Source organism: Lolium perenne, chromosome 4 (assembly GCF_019359855.2).
Source record: "Lolium perenne isolate Kyuss_39 chromosome 4, Kyuss_2.0, whole genome shotgun sequence".
NCBI lineage: Eukaryota > Viridiplantae > Streptophyta > Magnoliopsida > Poales > Poaceae > Lolium > Lolium perenne.
This window is the reverse complement of record NC_067247.2, coordinates 92,822,735-92,850,133: the sequence shown is the minus strand read 5'-3', so window position 1 is coordinate 92,850,133 and position 27,399 is coordinate 92,822,735. Positions and strand designations below refer to the sequence as shown.

General features: G+C 45.3%; 2 long non-coding RNA genes across 3 annotated transcripts; both read left to right on the top strand.

The window, feature by feature from the left end:
- The first annotated feature begins 4,227 nt into the window (after window positions 1-4,227).
- On the top strand, window positions 4,228-6,835 carry LOC127293325 (uncharacterized). 2 transcript variants are annotated; one of them, XR_011742635.1, is made up of 4 exons: window positions 4,228-4,313; window positions 4,407-4,477; window positions 4,567-4,674; window positions 5,171-6,835. It is a non-coding gene; the product is annotated as an uncharacterized lncRNA (long non-coding RNA). The 2 variants fall into 2 exon arrangements; XR_007845695.2 differs by having other exon boundaries at window positions 4,234-4,477.
- A 1,054-nt stretch (window positions 6,836-7,889) lies between these two features.
- On the top strand, window positions 7,890-11,110 carry LOC139830487 (uncharacterized). The gene is made up of 4 exons (XR_011742634.1): window positions 7,890-8,592; window positions 8,682-8,788; window positions 9,285-9,369; window positions 10,696-11,110. It is a non-coding gene; the product is annotated as an uncharacterized lncRNA (long non-coding RNA).
- The last annotated feature ends 16,289 nt before the right edge of the window (window positions 11,111-27,399 follow it).

Sequence of the window (27,399 nt, the reverse complement as noted above, 5' to 3'; positions counted from 1 at the left end):
CTGCGATTGAGGAAGACCAATCGGCTCAAGGTCAGGAATATAGTCAACACAAAACTCAATTATCTCCTCATTTCCATAGCCCGTGGCGATGCTTCCTTCTGGCATAGCACGGTTACGGACATATTTCTTTAATACTCCAGTGAACCTCTTAAAGGGGAACATATTGTGTAGAAATACAGGACCGAGAATGGAAATCTCTTCTACTAGGTGACCCATGAGGTGCGTCATAATATTGAAGAAAGATAGTGGGAACACCAACTCAAAACTGACAAGACATTGGACCACATCATTCTATAACCGTGGTAGATCTTCTGGATTGATTACCTTCTGAGAGATTGCATTGAGGAATGAACATATTCACAATGGATACTCGAACATTTTCCGGTAGGAGCCCCCTCAAAGCAATCAGAAGCAATTGCGTCATAATCACATGGCAGTCGTGAGACTTCAGGTTTTGGAACTTTTTCTCCGCCATATTTATTATTTCCTTTATTATATTTGACGAGAAGCCAGACGAGACCTTATACTGCTCAGACATTCAAAAAAGATGACCTTCTCTTCTTTGGTAAGAGCGTAGCTGGCATGGCCTTCAAACCATTCCGGATGCTGATCTTCTGGGTCTTTCAAACGTTGCTGGTCCTGTCGTGCTTCCTTTGTATCACTTGTCTTCCCATACACGCCCAAGAAGCTTAGCAGGTTCACGCAAATATTCTTCGTAACATGCATCACGTCGATTGCAGAGCGGACATCTAGGACTTTCCAATATTCTAGCTCCCAAAATATAGATTTCTTCTTCCACATGGGTGCGTGCCCATCAACTCCCTGTGGAACTGATTGTCCGCTAGGACCCTTTTCAAAGATGACTTTCTAATCCTTGACCATATCAAATACATCAACACTAGTACGTTTCGCAGGCTTCGGCCGGTGATTTGCCTCGCCGTTGAAATGCTTGCCTATCTTTTTTAAGTTATGATATCGGGGAACAAATCGACGATGCCCCAGGTACACATTCTTCTTACAATTACCCAAATATATACTTTCAGTCTCATATAAGCAGTGCGTGCATGCATTGTATCCCTTATTTGTCTGTCCCGAAAGGTTACTAAGAGCAAGCCAATCATTGATGGTTATAATAAGCAACGCTTGTAGGTCAAATTCATCTTCTTTGTGCTCATCCCACACACGTACACCAGGTCTGCCCCACAACTGTAAAAGTTCATCAACTAATGGCCTTAGGTACACATTGATGTCGTTACCGGGTTGCTTCGGACCTTGGATGAGCACTGGCATCATAATGAACTTTCGCAACATGCACAACCAAGGAGGAAGGTTGTAGATGCATAGAGTCACGGGCCAGGTGCTATGGCTGGAGCTCTGCTCGCCAAATGGATTCATGCCATCTGTACTTAGACCAAATCTTATGTTCCTTGCGTCACCTGCAAAATCTTTGAACTCTCTGTCGATCTTTCTCCATTGCGTTACATCAGCGGGGTGTCTCAACTCCCTGTCTGACTTACGGTCCTTTTTTGCGCCATCGTAACAACTTGGCATGCTATTTGTTCCTGAACAGACGTTTCAACCGTGGTATTATAGGAGCATACCACATCACCTTGGCTGGAACCCTCTTCCTGGGTTTCTGGTCCTCAACATCGTCACCAGGGTCACCTCCTCTGATCTTATAACACAATGCAGTGCATACCGGGTATTCATTCAAATTCTCGTATTCACCGCGGTAGAGGATGCAGTCGTTAATGCATGCATGTATCTTCTGAACCTCTAAACCTAGAGGGAAGACAACATTCTTTGCTTCGTATGTACTGGCGGGCAACTCGTTATTCTTTGGAAGCATACTCTTCATCATTTTCAGCAACTTTTCAAATCCCGAGTCAGATAGACCTTCATGTGCCTTCCATTTCAGCAAATCCAGCGTGCAGCCCAGCTTTTTCAGACCATTATCGCATCCTGGGTACACCAACTTTTTGTGATCCTCTAACATTCGATTCAAATTCTCCCTCTCCTTTTCAGTTTCGTAGCCTTTCCGTGCATCAGCAATGGTTCGACCAAGATCATCAACGGGCTCATCACGTGCCTCTTCTTCACCTTGCCCTTCACCTTCCCCTTCTGCTTCCCCCCCTTCAGCATCCACCATGAAAGTATCACCGAAATGATCAGGATAGTTGTCATCGATATCATCCCCTTCTTCATCTTCTTCCATTCTAACCCCATGCTTAGTCCAACAATTATAGCTTGGCATGAAACCGTGCCAAAGCAGGTGCACGTGAACGGTTCTTGAGGAAGAGTAACCCTTCTTATTCTTACAGTCAGCACATGGACATATAACAAAACCCCCTGCTTGTTCGCATTAGTCATTGTGAGGAAATCATTCAAACCCGTAATGAACTCGCCTGAGAGTCGGTTACCATACATCCATTGCCGATTCATCTGCATTATTATTATATAAAGTACCATCATGAATTTGCTAAACTAACTAGCTAAAAATAATAGAAATTAAACTATGAACTACACATGCATATTTATCAATGACATATGAAAGGTTCAAGTTGCTAACCGCGATTGAGGAGGAAAAAAAATGAGAAAGCTTAAGTGTGGCTTGGACACTTCATATCATGCTCTCGGACATTTCATCGAACACCTTGTGTGCATAAGAGGATCAAAGCCAAACCCACCACCCCTTGTCAATAGAAGTGGAACACCAAGTTTCTCACACACACAAGTGAAGTGATGCAGCAATATTTATAGGGGGTGGGCCTTTAGTCGCGGTTGGCCTGGCCAACCGCGACTAAAGATCCTCGGGTTAGGCCTGAGGACCTTTAATCGCGATTGGTCGGGCCAACCGCGACTAAGGGCCCGCCCATCCACCAGCTATCGACTGAGCACGCTGGTCCCAGACCTTTGGTCGCGGTTCGCCTGCAGAACCGTGACTAAAGACCCTATTAGTCGCATTTCAAATATTTTGGAGACTAATGGGGTGGTATGGAAGCCCCTTTTTTCTACTAGTGTGTAACGGCCCCGGGTAGTACTCCTAATAGATTTTTTGCTTGTTCTTTTTCTTTTGTGCATCATCATGGCATATGCATCATATCATCCATGTATTTGCAAATAAAATTATTTTAATAAACCTAAATTATTTTGTTTTCACTCTCAAATGGTTTTTATATTAAACCTCCTCTTCTATTCATTTAACAAAACCCTATAACAAAAACTACATATTATTTTATTTTTGCTATAAACTCTTTGGATCTTATTTTACCTTTTTTTCCCAACCTCCTCTCTCCCTGGCCCAGCCCTCTCTCTCTCTCTCTCTTCCCTCTCCCCCACCGGCGTGGCCCATTTTCTCTTCCTGGCCCAGCCCACAACGAAACGGTACCCCCTCACCTTTTTCGTCCTTCGTTGTCGTCATCCTCCAGGAGAGCACGAGAGGTGTGTGGACAGTGGTCCTCCAACACCACAACCACCGCGCCCCATCCCTTTCTCCCTTACTTATCCTCCCCCAGGAACCCTAGCTCACCAACTCCTCCAGTCCTCCCTCGCGCCGCCGTTTCCCATCTCCCTCTCGTGCTCTTTCTCTGTGAGCTCCCGAAGAACACCACCACCTCCCCGCCATGGTGCCGTCGAACCGGGCCTCCCCTCGCCGAGCTGAGACCACCAGAAGATCCGACTTGTCGTCCTCTCCATCCCCGTTCAAGGAATCGAGCCGGGGCTCACTCAATCGACGGTGAAATTGCCGATTCCGCCTCCAACTCCGGCGAGTAATCCATCAATTGCGGCCACCCTCGTCCTCCTCCGGCCAAACCGAGAACACCTCCGGCTTCCCCGTGTTCCGGCGCACCTCCGACGCCCAGTCCCACGTCCTGGTTCAGCCCCAGTCGTCGTCGCCGTCTCCGACCTGATCTCCCTGTGAGCCATGGCTGCGAGTTCTTTTTTTTTAGATATAAGGCAACTTTATTGCCCGACTTTAACTTAATAAAGCCCAGGAACGATGTTCAGAGTTAACGGATACACATGCTGCGGCATACAGCTTCGCCAACAGGAAAGAAACTACAGACTAACACCAAACGGCGACTACCAAGAAGACCGCAAAGAGCACACATATGGGGCGGGGCGGCTTCGCTTCAGTGCTTCAGTCTCGATGCTTCAGGGCTTCAGTCTCTTGGTTTCATGGAGGCGTAGAGCTCCCGCAGCTCGCGCTCCATCCAGCACACTGGACTGCGAGTTCTTTCTCAAACCCGTCCTCGACTGGTTCAAGTTTCGTCCAGACTCGTTTGTTCAATAACAGCATCAGCAGCACACTGGTTCATCTCTTGATCCCTGAAGCAGCAGACGCGTGTTCAATTCCCTGCATCTGCGGATTAAATACACCATTTTTCTCTATTTTCTTGATTCAGTTCTCGCGGCCGAAGATGCTTCAATAGCTGTGGAGCCTTTCTTGTATCACAACAGCAACATAGCTCATATGGTTCGTTCCTTGTTACCCATCATTAGATCCTGTGTTCAAATGTTAAGGAGGCCAATTAATCTCCTCTAACTAATGTTTTTGTCTTCCAGATCCGATGCTGGGCCTCGACCCGTTTTCTCTTCATATGCAGCCATCGCCCACGCGGCCCAGGATTTCCCATCGCCAACGCAGACCGGATCCGGCCCAGAACGTCAAAGGTTCAGCCCAGTTCGTCCCGGGCCCTTTTTCTGTTTCCTGAAAATTGCAGGATTTGTGTAAATCTTGCAAAATTCATATTTTCCAAACCGTAACTTGGATTAAAATGTTTTCTATATGGAAATTGATCAGAAAAATGAGAGGAACATGAATATGCTATCCATTCATCTGTTTGCATCTTGCATCATGTCGCGACGTGATAGTTTGTGCAATTCACCTTACATATATGCGGAGTATTTCGGATTTACAACTAGGGTTTTCCCCGCTCCGTTTAAATTTGAAGTAGCGCACCCTTGCCATGTTATGCCATGCTAACAACCACTTAATTTTGGCGGTAGCAAATGCAACCCCAACTCTAAATTGTTTGTCCGGGGTTCCGACTCCGCTTAAATTGGATAGTTGCATCGCATCATATCTGCCATGACATGCATGCCCGCATCTTGCTCATGCCGGTTCTTTATCCGTAGTAGTAAGACTTGCATACGTTGTGTGTTCCAGCATTTGCTTCTTCCCGGATAGGACCGCGAAGTGGTGTGGTGAGATACGACAAGTTCTCCGGATGTTCCTCGACGAGCTTTAACAGGCAAGCATTTTCCCTTATACTCCTGTCCCTGCAGGAGTCGCTCACCTATTTTATTTTGCCTTCTCCCTCATGCTATCCTTAAGTTGCGTTCTTGTCACGTGTCCCTTCCACTTGTTACCTCAAGCAGCCTATATTGACTCCACCAACCACCTACAGCTATTGTTTGGTTATCGGGTCTGCCTTGCGAGTCGTAGTGCATGCTAGTGCTGTTTTATCTCGTTACCGTTGTTGTTATCTTATCGGGATATGTTGGGTTGTTGGGAGGTTATCACATGCTATATCAGTTGTTGGAGATACACGTGCTTTACTTAATTGTTAACAACTAAAATTGTAAGCAGAGGCATCTATGTGCCCCTTTGCGAAAGCATCGGAACTTTGACTTGCTAATGTCCCCTAGGACCCGAGTTCTTGTTATCTGTTCCGAGATTGAGCGCTCTACCCATGCGTGGGGATTCACTGGGACCCCCCTCACCCATTACCTTTTCTCAAGTCAGTTGAAAAGTGGGCCACAACCTTGGTTTTATTTGGCGCATACATGTTTATATATTGTTGCCTTTGGGTGTTTACTTCCTGTTGCCTTCGGGTGGTTTATTTCTGTACTGCACTGTATAATTGCTAGACGACTTATCTAGTGCTTGGCCGTTAGTGCCCGCCTAGACGCCTACACAACCTCTGGGTCCGTCTCGGAGTACGGCCGAACTTCGTCACGGGTAGCTTAGTTGGGTGGCCCCCCCTAGACTTTCTTGTTGAACTGGGAACGGTCTTGTTGTGAGACATCGCCTGTAAGAAGCGGGTCGAGCATGCGTATGGTTACATTTGGGCAACCCCTGCAGGGTGTACATCTTATCGATAAGCCGTGTCCGCGGTTATGGATGGCTTGGAATTGTATAGCTTGATCATAGAACAACTTACACCGTTATCTTGTTGCTAATAATCTGATAATAACTTGCGTAGTAATATAGCCTTACTACAACCGTTACCCAATAAAACTTGTCCACCGTTGAGTGCCTTTTACATTGCCTCTTCGCAATTGTTGGAGGGGATATGTGTAATCGGCTGGGTTATGTTTGTGTAGTATTTTATCTGTTACCTTATGCGCTCTCTCACCTTCTCTGATTAGACGAATGTTGTAGAGTGTCTCTATAGGTTTTTAGTGCTTGCGCTGCCGCTTAACTCCACCATATTGCCTATGACGTTCCTCTTGCATCCTCTAAGTCCCCTGCGTGCCTCAAGTACAAAGGATGACTGGTTGACGAATGCTTATACGTCTTGAAGTCTTGTTAAGTACGAACCCGTACTTATTGCTGCTTCTACGGGATATAACCGGGCAGGTATGAAGATATGTTCGAAGAAGACGACGTTAGCAAGGTTACCCTTCCGGCTTGGCCTGGGCAGGGTTATGGACGCCACTGGTTATCTTCAGGACTCTTAGTCCAATTTGTATCTTGTCCGTACTCGGACGTATTCGATCTTCTGTATGATTCGGATCTTTGTATTGTATATTTGTATCTTGACTCGTCGGAGTCGTTGTTGTAATATATGTATCTTGTGGGCTCTATTGTAATCCTGTTGTAATGTTACTGCTCGTGTTAATTCCTCTGGCATCACGTGTGTGATTCGTCGCGCACGTCGTGTCGGAGGGCGTCTCCGAATCGATATCGTGCGGATTTCGGCGGGATCGCTGGAATCCTCAGGTTACCGGTTCCGGGGCGTCACAAGTTGGTATCAGAGCTCAGGTTGTCGATACCCCACTAGTCCAGCCTTTAGGATAACCTTGCCAACGGACGTTGTGTCTAGTGTCAAAACTATTTTCGAAAATTCGTTGGATAGATCTGATTAGCTCTGATTTTTCTCCTTATCTATATTCTTTCTCCTCTTACCTTTGCGATTTTTGAGTCTTCTCTCTTATCTAAGTTTCTCTGAGTCTTAGGTTCCGACGCGGGTTGAACGATCTATGCCTTTCTCCTAATAGGTCCAATCTCTGAAGTCTCCCGACAGAAGCGCATCATCGACAGCGGGACAACTTGTTAGTGGTGTCGACCATTCTACATGGAGCAAGACTTCTTGTTAGTGGTGTCGAGGAGATGGACACGTCGCCTGAAGACCCGATAGTTCACCTCTCTCCCCCGTACCTTGAGGTGGGATCTCGGGGCGCGATCCCTTGTTAGTGGTGTCGATTGTAACGGCCCCGGGTAGTACTCCTAATAGATTTTTTGCTTGTTCTTTTTCTTTTGTGCATCATCATGGCATATGCATCATATCATCCATGTATTTGCAAATAAAATTATTTTAATAAACCTAAATTATTTTGTTTTCACTCTCAAATGGTTTTTATATTAAACCTCCTCTTCTATTCATTTAACAAAACCCTATAACAAAAACTACATATTATTTTATTTTTGCTATAAACTCTTTGGATCTTATTTTACCTTTTTTTCCCAACCTCCTCTCTCCCTGGCCCAGCCCTCTCTCTCTCTTCCCTCTCCCCCACCGGCGTGGCCCATTTTCTCTTCCTGGCCCATCCCACAACGAAACGGTACCCCCTCACCTTTTTCGTCCTTGTTGTCGTCATCCTCCAGGAGAGCACGAGAGGTGTGTGGACAGTGGTCCTCCACCACCATAACCACCGCGCCCCATCCCTTTCTCCCTTACTTATCCTCCCCCAGGAACCCTAGCTCACCAACTCCTCCAGTCCTCCCTCGCGCCGCCGTTTCCCATCTCCCTCTCGTGCTCTTTCTCTGTGAGCTCCCGAAGAACACCACCACCTCCCCGCCATGGTGCCGTCGAACCGGGCCTCCCCTCGCCGAGCTGAGACCACCAGAAGATCCGCCTTGTCGTCCTCTCCATCCCCGTTCAAGGAATCGAGCCGGGGCTCACTCAATCGATGGTGAAATCGTCGATTCCGCCTCCAACTCCGGCGAGTAATCCATCAATTGCGGCCACCCTCGTCCTCCTCCGGCCAAACCGAGAACACCTCTGGCTTCCCCGTGTTCCGGCGCACCTCCGACGCCCAGTCCCACGTCCTGGTTCAGCCCCAGTCGTCGTCGCCGTCTCCGACCTGATCTCCCTGTGAGCCATGGCTGCGAGTTCTTTCTCAAACCCGTCCTCGACTGGTTCAAGTTTCGTCCAGACTCGTTTGTTCAACAACAGCATCAGCAGCACACTGGTTCATCTCTTGATCCCTGAAGCAGCAGACGCGTGTTCAATTCCCTGCATCTGCGGATTAAATACACCCTTTTTCTCTATTTTCTTGATTCAGTTCTCGCGGCCGAAGATGCTTCAATAGCTGTGGAGCCTTTCTTGTATCACAATTCACAACAGCAACATAGCTCGTATGGTTCGTTCCTTGTTACCCATCATTAGATCCTGTGTTCAAATGTTAGGGAGGCCAATTAATCTCCTCTAACTAATGTTTTTGTCTTCCAGATCCGATGCTGGGCCTCGACCCGTTTCTCTTCGTCTTCAGCCATCGCCCACGCGGCCCAGGATTTCCCATCGCCAACGCAGACCGGATCCGGCCCTAAACGTAAAAGGTTCAGCCCAGTTCGTCCCGGGCCCTTTTTCTGTTTTCTGAAAATTGTAGGATTTGTGTAAATCTTGCAAAATTCATATTTTCCAAACCGTAACTCGGATTAAAATGTTTTCTATATTGAAATTGATCAGTAAAATGAGAGGAACATGAATATGCCATCCATTCATCTGTTTGCATCTTGCATCATGTCGCGACGTGATAGTTTGTGCAATTCACCTCACATATATGCGGAGTATTTCGGATTTCCAACTAGGGTTTTCCCCGCTCCGTTTAAATTTGAAGTAGCGCACCCTTGCCATGTTATGCCATGCTAACAACCAATTAATTTTGGCGGTAGCAAATGCAACTCCAACTCTAAATTGTTTGTCCGGGGTTCCGACTCCGTTTAAATTGGATAGTTGCATCGCATCATATCTGCCATGACATGCATGCCCGCATCTTGCTCATGCCGGTTCTTTATCCGTAGTAGTAAGACTTGCATACGTTGTGTGTTCCAGCATTTGCTTCTTCCCGGATAGGACCGCGAAGTGGTGTGGTGAGATACGACAAGTTCTCCGGATGTTCCTCGACGAGCTTTAACAGGCAAGCATTTTCCCTTATACTCCTGTCCCTGCAGGAGTCGCTCACCTATTTTATTTTGCCTTCTCCCTCATGCTATCCTTAAGTTGCGTTCTTGTCACGTGTCCCTTCCACTTGTTACCTCAAGCAGCCTATATTGACTCAACCAACCACCTACAGCTATTGTTTGGTTATCGGGTCTGCCTTGCGAGTCGTAGTGCATGCTAGTGCTGTTTTATCTCGTTACCGTTGTTGTTATCTTATCGGGATATGTTGGGTTGTTGGGAGGTTATCACATGCTATATCAGTTGTTGGAGATACACGTGCTTTATTTAATTGTTAACAACTAAAATTGTAAGCAGAGGCATCTATGAGCCCCTTTGCGAAAGCATCGGAACTTTGACTTGCTAATGTCCCCTAGGACCCGAGTTCTTGTTATCTGTTCCGAGATTGAGCGCTCTACCCATGCGTGGGGATTCACTGGGACCCCCCTCACCCATTACCTTTTCTCAAGTCAGTTGAAAAGGGGGCCACAACCTTGGTTTTATTTGGCGCATACATGTTTATATACTGTTGCCTTTGGGTGTTTACTTCCTGTTGCCTTCGGGTGGTTTATTTCTGTACTGCACTGCATAATTGCTAGACGACTTATCTAGTGCTTGGCCGTTAGTTCCCGCCTAGACGCCTACGCAACCTCTGGGTCCGTCTCGGAGTACGGCCGAACTTCGTCACGGGTAGCTTAGTTGGGTGGCCCCCCTAGACTTTCTTGTTGAACTGGGAACGGTCTTGTTGTGAGACATCGCTGTAAGAAGCGGGTCGAGCATGCGTATGGTTACATTTGGGCAACCTGCAGGTGTACATCTTATCGATAAGCCGTGTCCGCGGTTATGGACGACTTGGAATTGTATAGCTTGATCATAGAACAACTTACACCGTTATCTTGTTGCTAATAATCTGATAATAACTTGCGTAGTAATATAGCCTTACTACAACCGTTACCCAATAAAACTTGTCCACCGTTGAGTGCCTTTTACATTGCCTCTTCGCAATTGTTGGAGGGTATATGTGTAATCGGCTGGGTTATGTTTGTGTAGTATTTTATCTGTTACCTTATGCGCTCTCTCACCTTCTCTGATTAGACGAATGTTGTAGAGTGTTTCTATAGGTTTTTAGTGCTTGCGCTGCCGCTTAACTCCACCATATTGCCTATGACATTCCTCTTGTGTCCTCTAAGTCCCCTGCGTGCCTCAAGTACAAAGGACGACTGGTTGACGAATGCTTATACGTCTTGAAGTCTTGTTAAGTACGAACCCGTACTTATTGCTGCTTCTACGGGATATAACCGGGCAGGTATGAAGATATGTTCGAAGAAGACGACGTTAGCAAGGTTACCCTTCCGGCTTGGCCTGGGCAGGGTTATGGACGCCACTGGTTATCTTCATGACTCTTAGTCCAATTTGTATCTTGTCCGTTCTCGGACGTATTCGATCTTCTGTATGATTCGGATCTTTGTATTGTATATTTGTATCTTGACTCGTCGGAGTCGTTGTTGTAATATATGTATCTTGTGGGCTCTATTGTAATACTGTTGTAATGTTACCGCTCGTGTTAATTCCTCTGGCATCACGTGTGTGATTCGTCGCGCACGTCGTGTCGGAGGGCGTCTCCGAATCGATATCGTGCGGATTTCGGCTGGATCGCTGTAATCCTCAGGTTACCGGTTCCGGGGCGTCACATAGTGTATGACTACGACAAGTGCTGGAACTTCATTCAACCATATACATAATCTCCATGAAGGATAGGGGCCCTTTGCTGTTGATAATCTACCCAGCCGTGTGCCGCCTCTGTCAACCCCCACACCCTGAGAGACCGAGACCCCCCGACCCCAAACCCTAGCTACTCGATATTATATATCCCGATCTCCCTCACCTACTCCCCATTGGTCGCGGCCACCGTCATGCATGCCTGGAGGTCGAGCATGTCGAGGTCGTGTATAGGGGAGCGACAGCGACACAACCGACGCCACCGCCGCACATCTGGATAACCATGCATGCAACCTCATCTCTTGAGATCCAGTCACATGTCACATGGGAAAAGAAAGGCTTTTGTCTTCCTCAAACCTCGGCGTCCTCCCCTCCCGGTCAAGATGAGATGAGAGCTAGCGCAACATGCATGGAGAAGGCGCAAGCCAAGCGCACACCGGTTTGCCGCCGGTTGATGTGTGTTGGTGTTGGCACCGGGAATGGCGGAAGCGGTCCCATCTACACACCGACGATATGGCTGACAAATTTGTGTTTCTGTGTTCACACCTTCAAGGGTTACCCATCACGGGGCGGGTCGATCTGGTTGAGTTAATTTAGGACCCACCAACGGGTACGGAGGCGGGTGATCGAGGTGGCATGGAGAGGTGGCAGAGGCGGGTATGGAGGTCGCAAACCAGCCTCCATACCTAGCGGGTGCCACCCAGCCGGAGTGAGATGAGGTGTTGTTGTGAAGTGTATAATAAAGGGCTCCTTAATTTGGTTTCATACAATAGGATAGGAAAATCATGTATGAATAGGAAAAGTTAGAGACTACACTCTTCGGTTATTCTCACGTAGCATCAAACATATGTGCATCAGAAGCAGAGTATTTGGTTTATGAGTATATATTATTTAAGATTAATAAAATTCTGAGTACGATTCTGCGGTGACCCAACATACCACTGCATGTTGTAGTATACAAGTCGTTGATATGATCTTCATGAAAGGACTTCTTCACAAATATTGCATCCCTCAGAGTGGTACAACAGAAACATTGCATGTCATAACACTCGAGATTATATTACAATCACAGACTTATCAAGTTGGTATTCTCACAGGTCCGATGAGAACACCCTAAAATACTACTTAAGTTTATTACAAACCAACATAAATAGTAAACTGAGCTCAACAACTTATTTAAGTAAGTTTCTACGCTGCTCGGCTCTATAACACTAAGGTATGTCACTACTCCTCCGCCTCATTGTTGTCGGGCCCGTAGACTATCCCATAGTCCACACCTTCTACTCCTCCGGACAGATCAGGTTCTTCATAGACTAGCTCGTAGTCGCCTTCCAGTGCTCCGTCAGTGGCATCCATTTCATTATCACAGTCTAGCAAGGGTGTTGAAAGAAAGTGAGTACAGAGGTACTCAACAAGCTCAAAAGGGGAAAATGTGTTTTATGCACTAGCTACGACCATTGATCAGGAAATCTCCAGTCAATGCATGTTTCGCAAACATTTTTTCAAAAGGTTTATTTTATTCAGAAAACTATGCCTGCTAGTTTTCACAGGTTGAACAGAACTTCATGGAGTTCCTTTCCTGCCGCGTTCGTAGTTCCCTTCCCGGAACAAGGAGTGGCTGCCACAGTTTGATACCCTCTGCAGAGGTGCGTTACTTTTCCCATAAGAGATCGAACTTATCCTTGATACCAACCGAGACGCGTTTCTCGTCCACACTTCCTTGGTGTGGGGACAGGTGTAAGATCCAAGCCAATCACTGCCTTCTCCACGATCTTGCATACCCACCCTTTTGTCCACCCGTACATCCCCGGTAGACATCTCCCGATCATACGGCTTTACCCCCGATGTACGTCGGACAATCCCTCATAGACGATAGAGCCTCTCATCCACACGGATGGGGATTTTAAAGGATTTCCCAACCTACTGCAGTGTTATCCCAACACCCAGCCAGGTTCCACCAGGTCTGTTGATATGCAAGAGGGAAAAGATACAGCTGACTTCCCCAGAGCCAATATGGATCTTGTGGTTAACGCGAATTGTACGGTGCTAGAATCACTAGAGAACATTGGTGAATAGTCCTAGATTAATAGAACCCTTGCAATGAAACCTCCACCATATCAAAGGTGCACCCCCTGCTGATGCTAATGCTGCAACGGATGAGCTGCAGGTTTCAGGCCTGCTGGGTGTTGTCAGATTTCAGTGTCCCTGCATTAGATCAAAGGCATCAAAGTAGAGCAATGCAATCGTATAGACTAACCAGTGCCCTTGTCCTGGATGATGTGCTCCTACACCTTAGTCTTAGTGGACCATTGTTCATCCCAGACATGTGTTACAGACTCGGCATAAAAGACAAAACATATGTTTGGGCGGGCGTGTATGTGCAAAAATTCTTAACGATAGAGCCGCACGCGCGATCATGATCCGAGAGCTCAGCTGACCTTCGACAGATACAGTATAGTACATAGAAGCAATCAGAATATCAATGCATATGATATGTTTCCCTATCTAACGTTGCCCCAAGCCTCTCAAAGATAATCTCCCAGTTTTTTAGCAGATCGCTTAAAGTGGTCTCCATTGGATGCTTGTAAGTACTATGATGGTTTAAGTTAATAAAACTCCCCGGTTCATCGCAAAAAAAAGAAAAAAAAAGATGTCAATAACACTACATTGCTCTCTAGCCATTCATGAATAAAACAAGTTTGATGAATTTATGTCGGTAGTAGTTTTGAAAATTGTGGAGTCTTATTTATACTCAAATTTAAATGTTAGCCTATGTGCATCTGTCATCTCACTTCTATGAAATTCTTCTTTTGTTCGCCGCTTAAATCCTTAATCTATTAGTTTGACAGTAGATAACATATTATTATTCTCTTAACAAGGACGGTCGCAGCAATGCGTGTGTTTATGGTTCTGAATAAGTGCTCAACAATATTGTCAACATCAGCTTTGATCTTTGAGGCTACGCTTTTGGGAGACACCATCGTATGTTCTTCTCTTAGCTTATTACGGGCATCCCAAATGTGCCAACATGTCACCGTCAGGACTGTAGCTTCAAGGTCACCACCTCTATCCAGATAATCAATGATCCACATCTTGGGAGAGGTAAAAGTCTTATGGTTTAGGTGAATACCATAGAATCCTTTAACTTCAGACCACACCTCAGGTGCAGCAACGTCCTCTTAGTTTCAAAGGCGACAGGGGATCGAAAAATGCAAATAGCCAGTAATTACTGTAAAAAATGAATCAAAGAAAGGAAACTTGTATTGTTCATAGAGGCTGACATGTGGGACCCATGAGCCAGCAGCGTCTCAAGGTTTCAAAGACGCCATGCGATCAAAAGAAAAATGGCAAATAGCCAGAAATTATTGGTCAAAAATAAATTCAACAAACGAAAGGTTTATTGTTCAAAGAGGCTGACATGTGGGACCCATGAGCCAGCAGCGTCCTCAACGTTTTAAAGGTGGAATGGGATCGAAAGAAAAAAATAAACAAAAAATCAGTTGGTAAAAAAACGAGGAAAAACACATTTATCGTTCTGAGAGGATGACATGCGGGACCCATGAGGCAACAGCATCCTCAACGTTTCCAAGGCGACATGGGATCCAAAAAAAAGGCAAATAGCCAAAAATTAGGGGTAAAAAATAAATCAAAGAAAGGAAAGGTATATTATTCACAGAGGCTGACATGTGGGACCCATGAGCCAGCAGAGTCCTCAACGTTCCAATGGCGGCAGGGGATCAAAAAAGGAAGTAGCCACAAATTAGGGGTGAAAAATAACTCCAAGAAAGGAAACTTTTTTTGTACATAGAGGATGACATGCGGGTCCCATTTTGCAGCAGCGGTCTCAACGTTTCAAAGGTGGAACGAGATCGAAAGAAAAAGGCAAGTGACCAAATATCAGGAGCCAAAAATAACTCCAAGAAAGGAAAGGTTTATTGTTCATAGAGGATGATATGCGGGTCCCATCTGACAACAACGGTCTAAACGTTTCCAAGGCGGCAAAGGATCAAAAGAAAAAGGAAGTAGCTAGAAATTAGGGGTAAAAAAATAACTCCAAGAAAGTAAACTTTTATTCTACATACAGGATGACTTGAAGGACCGGCGAGCCAACAGCTTCCTCAACGTTTCAGAGGCGGCATGAGATCGAATGAAAAAAGCAAGTGACTAAATATCAGGTGCCAAAAGTAATCAATGAAACTTTTATTGTACATAGAGGATGACATGCGGGTCCCATTTTGCAGCAGCGGTCTCAACGTTTCAAAGTCGGCACGAGATCGAAAGAAAAATGCAAGTGACAAATATCAGTAGCCAAAAATAATCCAAGAAAAGAAACTTTTATTGTATATAGAGGATGACATGTGGGTCCCATGAGCCAGCAACTTACTAAACGTTTCAGAGGCGGCATGAGATCAAAAGAAAAAGGCAAGTGACCAAACATCAGAAGCCAAAAATAATCCAAGAAAAGAAACTTTATTGTACATAGAGTATGACATGCGGGTCCCATTTTTCAGCAGCGGTCTTAACGTTTCAAAGGTGGCACGGGATTGAAAGAAAAAGGCAAGTGACCAAATATCAGGAGCCAAAAATAACTCCAAGAAAAGAAACTTTACTATACATAGAGGAAGACATGCGGGTGCCATTTTGCAACAGCGGTCTCAACGTTTCCAAGGTGGCACGGGATCAAAAGAAAAAAAGAAGTAGCCAGAAATTAGGCTAAAAAAATCCAAGAAACAGAACTTTTATTCTACATAGAGGAAGACTTGCGGGACCCACGAGCCAGCAGCTTCCTCAACGTTTCAGATGCAGCTTGAGTTCGAAAGAAAAAAGCAAGTGACTAAATATCAGGTGCCAAAAATAATCCAAGAAGAAAATTTTATTGTACATAGCGGATGACATACGGGTCCCATGAGCCAACAGCTTCCTTAACATTTCAAAGGCTGCATGAGATCGAAAGAAAAAGGAAATAGCCAAAAATCAGAGGGTGAAAACTAACTCCAAGAAAAGAAACTTTTATTGTACATAGAGGATGACATGCGGGTCCCATTTAGCAGCAGCGGTCTCAACGTTTCAAAGGCGGCATGAGATCGAAATAAAAAGGCAAGTGACCAAATATAAGGAGCCAAAAATAATCCAAGAAAAGAAACTTGATTGTACATAGAGGATGACATGCGGGACCCATGAGGCAGCAGCTTCCTCAACGTTTGCAAGGCAGCGGGGGATCGAAAGAAAAAGGAAATTGCCAAAAATCAGAGGGTCAAAAATAATCCAAGAAAAGAACTTTTATTGTACATAGAGGATGACATGCGGGTCGCATGAGACAGCAGGTTCCTCAACGTTTCAAAGGTGGCATGAGATCGAAAGAAAAAGGCAAGTGACCAAATATCAGGTGCCAAAAATAACTCCAAGAAAAAGAAACTTCAATGTACATAGAGGAAGACATGCGGGTCTCATTTAGCAGCAGCGGTATCACCGTTTGAGAGGCGGCACGGGATTGAAAGAAAAAGGCAAGTGACCAAATATCATGTGCAAAAAAAATCCAAGAAAAGAAAGTTTTATGGTACATAGTGGACGACATGTGGGTCCCATTCAGCAGCAGCGGTATCACTGTTTTAGAGGCGGCACAAGATCGAAAGTAAAAGGCAAGTGAGCATATATGAGATGCCAAAAAAAACTCCAAGAAAAGAAACTTGATTGCACATAGAGGATGGCATGCGGGTCCCATTTTGCAGCAGCGGTCTCACCGTTTTCAAGGCGGCACAAACCCTAGTTCATTATAGATCATTTGCAATAAAAATAACAAGGCAGTGCCTTTTCAAAATTCAAACATTTATTAAAAATCAACCATAATGAATTTTGAAGTGATTCCACCTCTCATAATTCACATTTCAAATACTCTATTTGAATATGTAAAAATATGACATGGTGGTTTCATATGATCATGGGCTAGAATAAAAAATGGCTATGTAGTCATTTCTATCCTATTTAAATTATTTCAAATTTAGTATTTCAAATCTATGAGGTGTAGCATCTCATTTAAATCACTTTACCAAGAAGAGAGTGAATTTGGTGAGCAGGTGTATACGTGTGCACCCACTCTTCATCGTCCGATTTGCTTTTAGATGTGCTAAAATCGCTGAGATGCTCACGGAATGAGTACACGGCGTGAAGTTACTTTTCTGACATGGAATCTACTTTTCTACCTATTGTCTAATCACAGACCCAGTTGCTTCGACGCTGGCCTAGCAAACTGCAAATGTCGGCCAGCACTAAACAAAGGAAATGATGGATAAGGCCCTCTAATTCTGTTTCTACCGTAACTAGATTTTGGAAAATGCTAACTATCACTCGGGGATAGCCACGCGTCCTACAGCCTGGAGAGACCCTGAACAAACCTGATGTGGGGCCCAGCGGAACCTTATCTCCTCAACAATCTCATGTCCGCTCGTTCCTCTTGTATCTCTCTCTCTCAGGCGCAACTGCGCAAGACAGACTCACCGGCGCCGCCTCTGCTGCCGACGGCCATCGATTCGACTCGTCCAAGCCACGCTAGGCTCCTCGCAGTGCCTTGCCTCCATCCCATAATGGCCGAGTTCATCTGCTCCAAGCTTCTGATGGAGGAAGGCCCCGCATGGCCGAGTCCATCGTCTCTGTCCTGTGGAGGGCTTCGAGGAGGCCTGGAGAGCGGCGGCGAGCCATGGGTGTCGTGGGCTACAGGGATCCCTGGGAGCGGGCGGCGGCGAGTCGTAGGCGTGATGCGTGAGCGGCGACGGTCATGGGATTCACAGCCGTGGAGGTAGGGAGAGGAGACTCCGTCGAGGAAGAGCTGATGGTGGTGGCTCCGGCCATCCACGCAGGGTTGCTGCCACCAGCATCTCGCTGCTACTGCATACAGACAACGGTGGGGATTCGGGGGTAGGACGAGTAGGTGCTCACGGTGCGGCGATCAAGATTGTTGAAGCCGTACTCCGGCTGGGGAGGTGTCTCCACCGATGACTGCTGATGCGGCGGCGCGCCAAGGGAAGGTGGCCTATAGGGGTTGGGGCCGCGCCTGAATTCTGCCCCCGAGCCCCAATCATCGTCGGATTTCGTCGCCGCACCGCCAGCCGCCGGCACGACCCTTCCCCGCCCAGCCACCCGCATGTGCGACCCATGCTTTTGGGATTTCATTGATGTATTTATCGCCCCTGACTTCCGCCCCTCGTGGCGCAGAGCAGCTGTGGAGGAAGGGGAAGTAGGAGAGGAATAGGCGAGGGGAGATTCGGGTTGCCTGAGCACATGTGAGACTAATCATTGCATATGTGAACAGTGTTTAACGGCGTTAGACACGTGTTGGGCAGAGAAGAGGTGCACATGTATACACCTGATAACCAGGATTCATTCGTTACCAAGAAATTCAATGTGAGGTGATGACCTTAGTCTTCATGACCCCATATGTTATTACTTGAGAATATTAAATCCTTTCCAAAGTAGTACTTAAATTGTATGAGATGAAATATCTCATTTAAATCTCTCTCCCAAATGAATAAATATGAAGTGGTGACTTTGGTCCCCATGATTTCATACTTTATTATTTGAGGAAATTAAATCTTGGTATTTGTTTTTCAATGAGAGGAAATTATTTTCCTAACCCTAAATAAGAAAACCCTAGTATGATGTAGAATGATGATTGTGATGGTGATAAATCATCATGTGTGAGCCATTATGGCTAAATAGTCTCCTTAAGTATTGTTTGGTGATTGTTACCTCGTATCCGTTTATAGACGCTAGTACCGACGGCTACGAGGAGGAGGAGGTCTTCTACGAAGAAGAGGAGGAACACTTTGATCACTATACCACTCCAGGCAAGCTATTACCAATACAAGATATTACTATGAGCAAGCTCTACTAGAGCAAGCCACCCTTGCAATATTCTTTTGTTTAAGGATTTATCCAAGCCCAAGTTTTTATCTTGCAATCTTTTACTTTGTTTACCAAAGCTTTTTCGTATAATTGATAATGGTCTAGAGATAGAATGCTACAAGAGCATCACACTTAGCCTAGCTAAAATTTAGATAGCACACCTCATGACTAGTTGCTAGTGTTAAGGATAAAATATTGATCACTCTAGATGGGAACACTTGAGTCAAATGATTTTGAAAAGCTTGGAATGATGATTCATTCTATTGAAAGTTTTGAAGGTGAATGTGAATTTTGAATGACATGGTGAATTTGACAAAAACTGATGGTTGGGTTCGGATGCGATACCATTCCAATTTTAGAGTACCCCCACAATACCTAATTATGGGTAAGGCTTTAGCTGGAAATTTATGTGCTATAGTATGGGTTCCCTCTGAACAAGTGTCATAGGGGTTATGCCGAGGCTGTCTCCGTGAAAAGTGAAATGACGTGAAATCAAGGTGAATGTCCTACCCAAGCCCTGTGCAGTTCCCAGGATGGCAGTTTTCCATCACTAGGAGGCCAAGCTCATAGGGGAGGTGCCTATACTAGGGTATGTAAGTGAAAGGTTAATGGTTGATGATCCGCATACTGAGTATGAATATTCAGGGATATCCCTGACGGATGTAATCAAAAGTTGTGGCACAAGTGTACAACCTCTGCAGAGTGTTAAACTATTCGAATAGCCGCGTCCGCGGTCATGGACAGTTGGAAATGCCATACTGTTCCGTCATCAGACAATTTCAAAATGTGACTTGTGACTTGAACTTGAATTTTGACTTTGCCATGAACACAACAGGAGTTGTGGGAATGACACTAATGCTCCCACTTGAGTAATTGTTGACAAATAAAGATTCTTTGACTATTAAAGTGTTTATGAAATAAAACTAGCTTTGTGCAAATAAACCTAGAAGCTGAGAACCATGCTTAGAGCTACTAGTACTTTTAATAGTGGTAGTTTACGAGTACTTTAAAAGTACTCATGGCTTTGTCCCTGGCTATTCAAATGGCAAGACTATGAAGAGGAGCACCAGTACCAGGTAGATGGACAGCAGGACGTCTATGATAACTAGGATCACCTCCTGACGTCAAGCGTTGCATGTGGAAAAAATGGACCACTACTACGTTTCTTCCGCTGTGTGTTTTGTAATTGATCCTTAGATCAAATGTTGTTGTAAGACTTGGATCATGAGATCCTTTGTTGTAAGACGATTATGGTTTGTAATGAATGATGTTCTGTGATATCAATCTATTATGTCTCGCAAAAAGAATATTCCTGGGATTGCGATGTATGGCATAATAGGCATCTGAAATTAAAAATCCGGATGTTGACACTTGGCTTCCTCACCCGCTCTCGTCGAAGCTTCAACCCCACCACCACCCCTTTTCAGGCACTACCGCCACCTACCAGCGCTTGTCGTGTTATGGAGGCTGGATGTGAAGCAGATCTAGGGGATGAGATGGAAATGACAGGGTTGGAGATCATGGGCGGGGGCGGCAAAGGGGTAGAGGACCCAGACACTAATTGTTTGCAGCTCAAGACACCGAAGGATGCGGCGTTCGTCATCAAAGAAGGGTAATAATTCAGTTATCATCTTAACTATTTTATCATCCATCCGAATGCCTACGTTGCTTCTTAATGCAGGAAATATGGTGCATCCAGATTTGTAAATATGGAATGTTATCTTGATCCAAACTTTGAGTCCGACAATGGTAATGATGAGCACGAGGATGCTGAAGATGAGGGAATGGGTCTGTAAGAACATGTCCTTTACCCCATGTGTGGTTTTGGTAAATGATGACAAATCCCTATGGACTAACGGTTGCATTGAGAATCAATCTTAGGTCAAGTCCATAGTCATGTTGGACTCAAGGTTGTAAGATGGAGAAGACGGAGTACAATGATGAAGATGGTGTTGAAGAGAGACAAAGACGGTGTTGAAGATAAAGAGAGAAGACGGCGTAGAAGATGTAGAGAGAAGACGACGTAGAAGATGAAGAGAGAAGACGACGTAGAAGATGAAGAGAGAAGACGGCGTTGAAGATGAATGAAGACGGTGGCATGTACAATCATGAAGAGTATGAAGACGGAGCTTGCCGACTCGAGAAGAACGCGCAAGGACTAGGTTTGTGCTCGATAGGATAGTGAGTCGCATCATCGGAGAGAGCTCAAACCTTGCATGCATTGCATCGTGTTTTTGGTTCTTCTTGGTTCTTATCCATGAGATAAGTTAGAGCTTGTGTTCATTCTCATCACAAGCTCTAGCTCATCGGAAACGGATTCCGGATGCATTGCATGTTGCATGTGCAAGGGTGATGATTTTCCCGATATACCATATTGAGAGGTTACACCTCTATGACCATGAGAAAATCATCACTCACTCTTTTGAATGTTTTCACCTTGTGTAGTGGTAGCTCTCGTCGTCCTCTTTCCGGCAAAATTGGTTTCACCTCAATCGGAGTTTCCAAGCTCGAGATATTGCCGTTTTCGTATCGCAGTTTAAAGGAAAAAAGGGAAGGGCGGTAGTACCGGTCAGGTACCGGTCAGGTACCGGTTTGGTCTCTGCTAGACAATGCATCTGGTCCGGTATTGACCCGGTACTGACCCGGTAGTACCGCTCGAGCGGTAGTACCGCTTGTGGTACCGCTTTGGGCCGATTTGGGCCGATTTCTGACCGTTTTCTGCGCAGTTCGCGCGCGAGCGGTAGTACCGCTTCGACAAGCGGTAGTACCGCTTTGGGCGTGGATCTGACCTATTTTCAGCCCCAACAGTCATATTTCTGGGCCCCCTATATATATCTCTCTTCCACCTCCGACCCAACCAACTCTGCACCTCCACTCTCTCTCCTCCATTGTTGACCTTGGGTTCTTTCTTCCTCCTCTTGATTGCATATTTTTGGGGGAAAGGAGAGAGGAGATCTAGATCTAGAGCTTCACCAATTGAATCCTCCTCTAAGTGAGAGGATCTTGCTAGATCTAGATCTTGGAGTTTCTTGGTGTTTCTCCTCCTTTGTTCTTCCTCCTCTTGATCCTCCCCACTATTTGTTGCATATTTTTGGGGGAAAGGAGAGAGGAGATCTAGATCTAGAGCTTCACCAATTGAACCCTCCTCTAAGAGAGAGGATCTTGTTAGATCTAGATCTTGGAGTTTCTTGGTGTTTCTCCTCCTTTGTTCTTCCTCCCTTATTCCCCCAATTGCTTCTTCTAGCTTTGTTGGAATTTGGGAGAGAAGAACTTGGGCATCCTAGTGGTGTTCTTAGCCATTGCATTAGGTGCATGGGTTGTGCTCTCTCCGGGGTTCCGATCTCGTAGGGTGTGTGTGTTCTTCCTTAGTGGATCTTGGTGATAGGGTTCCTTAGTGGAGCATTGGAAGAGTTCCTCTTGTGGAGCATTGGAAGGGTTCCTTCATGGGGCATTGGACGGGTTCCTTCGTGGGGCATTGGTAGCGTTCCTTTGGTGGAGCATTGGAAGGGTTCCTTGTGTGGAGCATTGGATGGGTTCCTATGGTGGAGCATTGGAGATGTGCAGCTATGGAGGCTAGCTTGGTGATGTACTAGCTCCATAGGGTGTTGGGAGCATCCTTGTGTGTGTGGAGCTCGCCCCAACCTTGTGAAGGAATCATCGCCTCGACCGGTGCCTTAGTGGAAGAGGGAGAGCACCTCCGTGGAGCTCTCTCGAGGAAGAAGGTGAGGCCTTCCTTCGTGGTGTGGCCGTCTAGTCTCTTGTGTGAGACTAGCACCTCCTCAACGCAGACGTACTTCCTGTTGTGGAAGGAACTGCGGTAAACAAACCTCGACTTGCCTCCGCGTCCTCCGGTTATCTCGCACCTTACTCTTACTATCTTGTTGATTCCTTTATTGTTGCACATGTCCTAGTATCCTTGTAGGAACATCACCTTTGCCAAAACTATCACATTTACCTTCCGTTGCGCTAAAATTGGAAAAGGCTAAAACTTGCCACACCGCCTATTCACCCCCCCTCTAGGCAACGTCCTAGAACATTCAATTGGTATCAGAGCTAGGGCTCTCTTATCTTTTTGGGCTTCACCGCCTAGAGAGTATGACGTCGGCTAGAGGATTAGTGCACTTTTCTCCCTTTACATTTGATGGCACTAAATATGATGCCTGGAAATTCTACATGCTTGATTATTTTAGGGACATGCACCCACATGTGGAGCGAATTCTTGATATGGGTTTTTCTCCTCCCAAGGATCCACAAAATCCAACTTTTGAGGAGAAGAAAAACTCTTATCTAGATGCTCAAGCTACTAAAGTCCTTTGCCGTGTTGTGAGTCATGTAGTGATTTCCTCCATTGCGCCCTTCTGGAGTGCTCATGAGGTTTGGACAAAGCTTCGAGATACATATGGTGGATCCAGGACCATTGAGGATGATCACACTCCTTCCACTTCACCAACGTGTGGTAAGACACAAGGTAATGGTATGGTGAGTGGTGATGAACATTGCATTGTTGATGGTGAGCGCTCTCTTGATGATTCTTCATCTCTATCCCATTGCAATGTCTCATCTTTGGACTTTAACACTTGTAGCACTATAAATGATTTACATGGTAGTGTTGATAGTCCTTGCATATCTTCATCCCATGATGATATGCTTCTCTTGTCTTGTTGCCATAATGAAGATACTTTGCTTTCCTCTAGTATTTGTGTGACTAACAATGTAGAGGAAACCAAAAATACTATGGGCCAAGACAAGATCTTGGATTGAGCTTCAAGGAGTTCATCTTCTTCGTCATCACACGGTTCCTACACTTGCCTTATGGCTAAGGCTTCTAAGGTATCTCCTTCCTTGGAACCCTATCTATCTAGTGATGATGAGGATGATGATACGGAAGGACTTAATGTTGCTTCCTTAAACAAGTTGAGAGAGTCGGTGTATCATGCTCTTCCTAAGAAGAAACTTGTTCGCTCTAACTTCATGAAAATATTCAATTTTGCCATTAAGAGCACAAAACTTATTGAGAAAAAGGAAGAGCATGAGCACGAGCATGCACACGAGACTATAAAACTTGGTAAAGCTCTTAAAGAACTAGATGCCACCAAAGAAACTCTTGAAGAGAACTTTGCTATGAGGATACTTATGGAAAGGGAATCTCATGATAGAGCTTTAGAGGTGGCACATGATTTTCAAATTAAAAATGAGAAGCTAGTTAGTGCTAATGATAAACTCCTTGAGGATTTTGAGCTTCTCAAAAGTAGCTCTAGGGCTATTGAGAGTGAGCTCATCAAACTCACTGAGTCTCTTGAGCAATTTAAAGCTCTCAACCTAATAGAGCTTGCTAAGTTGCCTTCTCCTTGTACTATGATTGATAATGCTTGTGCTACTAACTCTACCTCTTGTGAAGTTTCCATCTTGAAGGAGAATGTTGAGGTAAGGGCTCAACTTGCTTTGCTAACAAGCAATTATGAGAAATTGGAAGAGAACTATGGAAAGCTTTCTAGCTCCCATGATGATCTTCTAGTCTCTCATAATTTGCTAAAGTTAGCCCATGAGGCTATCATGACAAAGGTAAAATCTTGTGTGCCTCATGTGAGTACTAGCACTACCTCTCAAAATGCTATTTTGCCATGTGCTAGTGCTTTTAGTTCACCCACTCATGCTATTGACTTATCTTGTGGTGAACTACCTTGTTCTACAATTCCTTGTGCTAGTGCTAGTAAATCACCCACCCATGCTATTGCTATATCTTGTGGTGAATTACATACCTTGCCTTGTTGCTCTAACAATAAAGCTTCCACTTCCTCTAGTACTTGTGTTGTTACTAACCATGTAGGGGAAATCGAAGAGCTCGAGGCCCAAGTCACTTTTTTAAGAAGGACTTGGTAAAGGGTCATGAGGGGAAGCAATTCCCCAATGACAAGAGTGGACTTTGATTCAACTCCAACAACAAGAACAAGTCCACCTCGCACAAGCGGAAGAAGGGCCAAGGGCATGTGAAGGACCCCACCAAGATTGTGTGCTTCAAGTGCAAGATTGAAGGGCATCATGTTAGATTGTGCCCCTTGAAGAAGAAGCCACTTGGCGAGAAGAAACAAGGGAAGCGGCCTCAAGATGGAGTTCATGGTCTACCTCAAGGCCAAGCTCAAGGTCTACCTCAACGTGAAGAAGGGCCGCTACCCGAGAAGGATCAAGCCAAGGCTCCCGTTGCGGAGAAATCAAGTGAGAAGAAGGGGAGGAGAAGAAGATGTTACATATGCCGTGAGAAGGGCCACATCTTCTCCTTTTGTACAAGTGGTAACTCATCCAACCCTATCTTGATCCATGGTGCTTACTCTCTACATAAGGATAAGGTTGGCGATGTGTTTGCCAAATATGTTGGCACTCAAAGTGGTTTCGCACAAAGAACCATTTGGGTTGCCAAGCCTATTGTGACTAACTTCTTAGGACCCAACTTAGTTGGGGACCAACAAGCCAAAACTTGATCAATAGGTACAAGTGGAGGGCATGGAGGCTTGACTAGCTCATGAAGACTTAGGGGATCTTCATCATTCTCACTTCCTCAAGTCAAGTTGTGAAAGATCGAGATGTCGCCTAGAGGGGGGGGGGGTGAATAGGCAATTACAAACTCTTGCGGATTTGTCTTGTAAGAATGCGGAATTAAACTATCGTTTAGTTTACAAGCACAAACCCTAAATATGCTAAGCTCAAATAAGTGTAACAATAGCAACTAGAGCTAAGCAAGATAGGCACAATATATATGTAGCACAAGTGATAGCAAGATATATATACTTCAAGCACGATGGCTATCACAAGGAAAGAGAGCTCGGGTATAGAAATAACCGAGGCACGTGGAGACGAGGATGTATTCCCGTGTTCCCTTGCTTTGCAACAAGGTACGTCACGTTTGGAGGAGTGGAGGTCCCACGAAGGATTCCCCGCGCCACGAAGGCTCACCCTATTCTCCGAACCACACCCACGAAGGATAATGGCCCTTTCCTTATGGTTAGCTTTTCCTCCGCTCCGGAGATGGCAAGCTCCACAACCACTTCACAAGCTCCACGAAGGAGAAGCCCGGGCCCCTTCACAATCTTCCACGAAGAGATCACCGGGACACCAACCAAGCCAACTAGGAGGTCACCCTCCAAGAGTAACAAGCTCACGGTCTCTCACTCGAACAAATCGTGGTGGAGAGCTCAACACTATGCAATTATGCAAAGCAAGAACACCGGAGGTGTTCAAGTCCTTCACACTCAAATCCCACCAAAGCAACGAATGCTAGGATGAGATTGGAGAGGAAGAACAAGGGGAAAAGTCAACCAAAGACTCCAAGATCTAGATCCCAAGAGATTCCCTCACTTAGAGAAGAAACGGTTTGGTGGAAGTGTAGATCTAGATCTCCTCTCTCAAATCCTCAAGTATGAGCAAGAATGGTTGGAGGAATCAAGGGAGAGAGCAACTTCTTCAAATGCAACAATGGAGGTGAGAGAAAAGGGAAGAAGTTGTTGTCTCAAGGTAGGAGAAAGGTATTTATAGAGGGGGAAGAAGAAATAACCGTTGGGGAAGAAACGGGGTGAAAAACGCATAAAATTCGGACAGAAAAACAGCCCAGCCGGTTGCCGGACAGAAAAACATGCTACGACGATGTGATCAAGTTACTCAACCGGAAGCCCCTCTTAATAGTGCGGCTATCTATCCTATAATCCGGTCTCCCAACATCCACCTTGAGACCAGTAAAAGGAAAACCTAGCAAGGCCATACCTTTGCCTTGCGCATCCCGCTTGATCTTGATGATAACTCTTCAAGCTTCACTCAAGCCGGAATGCCTCACTTGACCAATGTTGCTTCGTGAAGACTCACAAATGCTCCCCCATACACTATGATGGGAAAGCTCAATTGATGCACATCTTCACAAGTCCATTATCACCAAATGGATGGCAAGCTTCAAGCATGTGATTCACTTGAGATGCTCATCTTGAACTTGCCCAACTCAACCTTGTATCTTCTCATACTCACATAAGATAGAGCATGGCTAATATTGAGTTCCACATAAGAACTCCATCTTCGTTTCTTCTTCTTGATCATATCACATATATATCTTCATACCGATGATCTTGATGCCAATACACAAGGTATACCTTTATCTTCATGGCATCCATACATGAATCCAACACATGGAGAGCAAGTAGTACCTATGGAATATTCCTTCATATAAACTCAATGAAAACATTAGTCCATAGGGGTTGTCATTAATTACCAAAACCACACATAGGAGCAATGTACCCTTACAATCTCCCCCATTTTGGTAATTGATGACAACCACAATAAGAGGGTTTATATAATGAATATTGGTGACAAGTACGCAACTTATCCGAGAATAAGTTGTATACAAGAGGTTGTG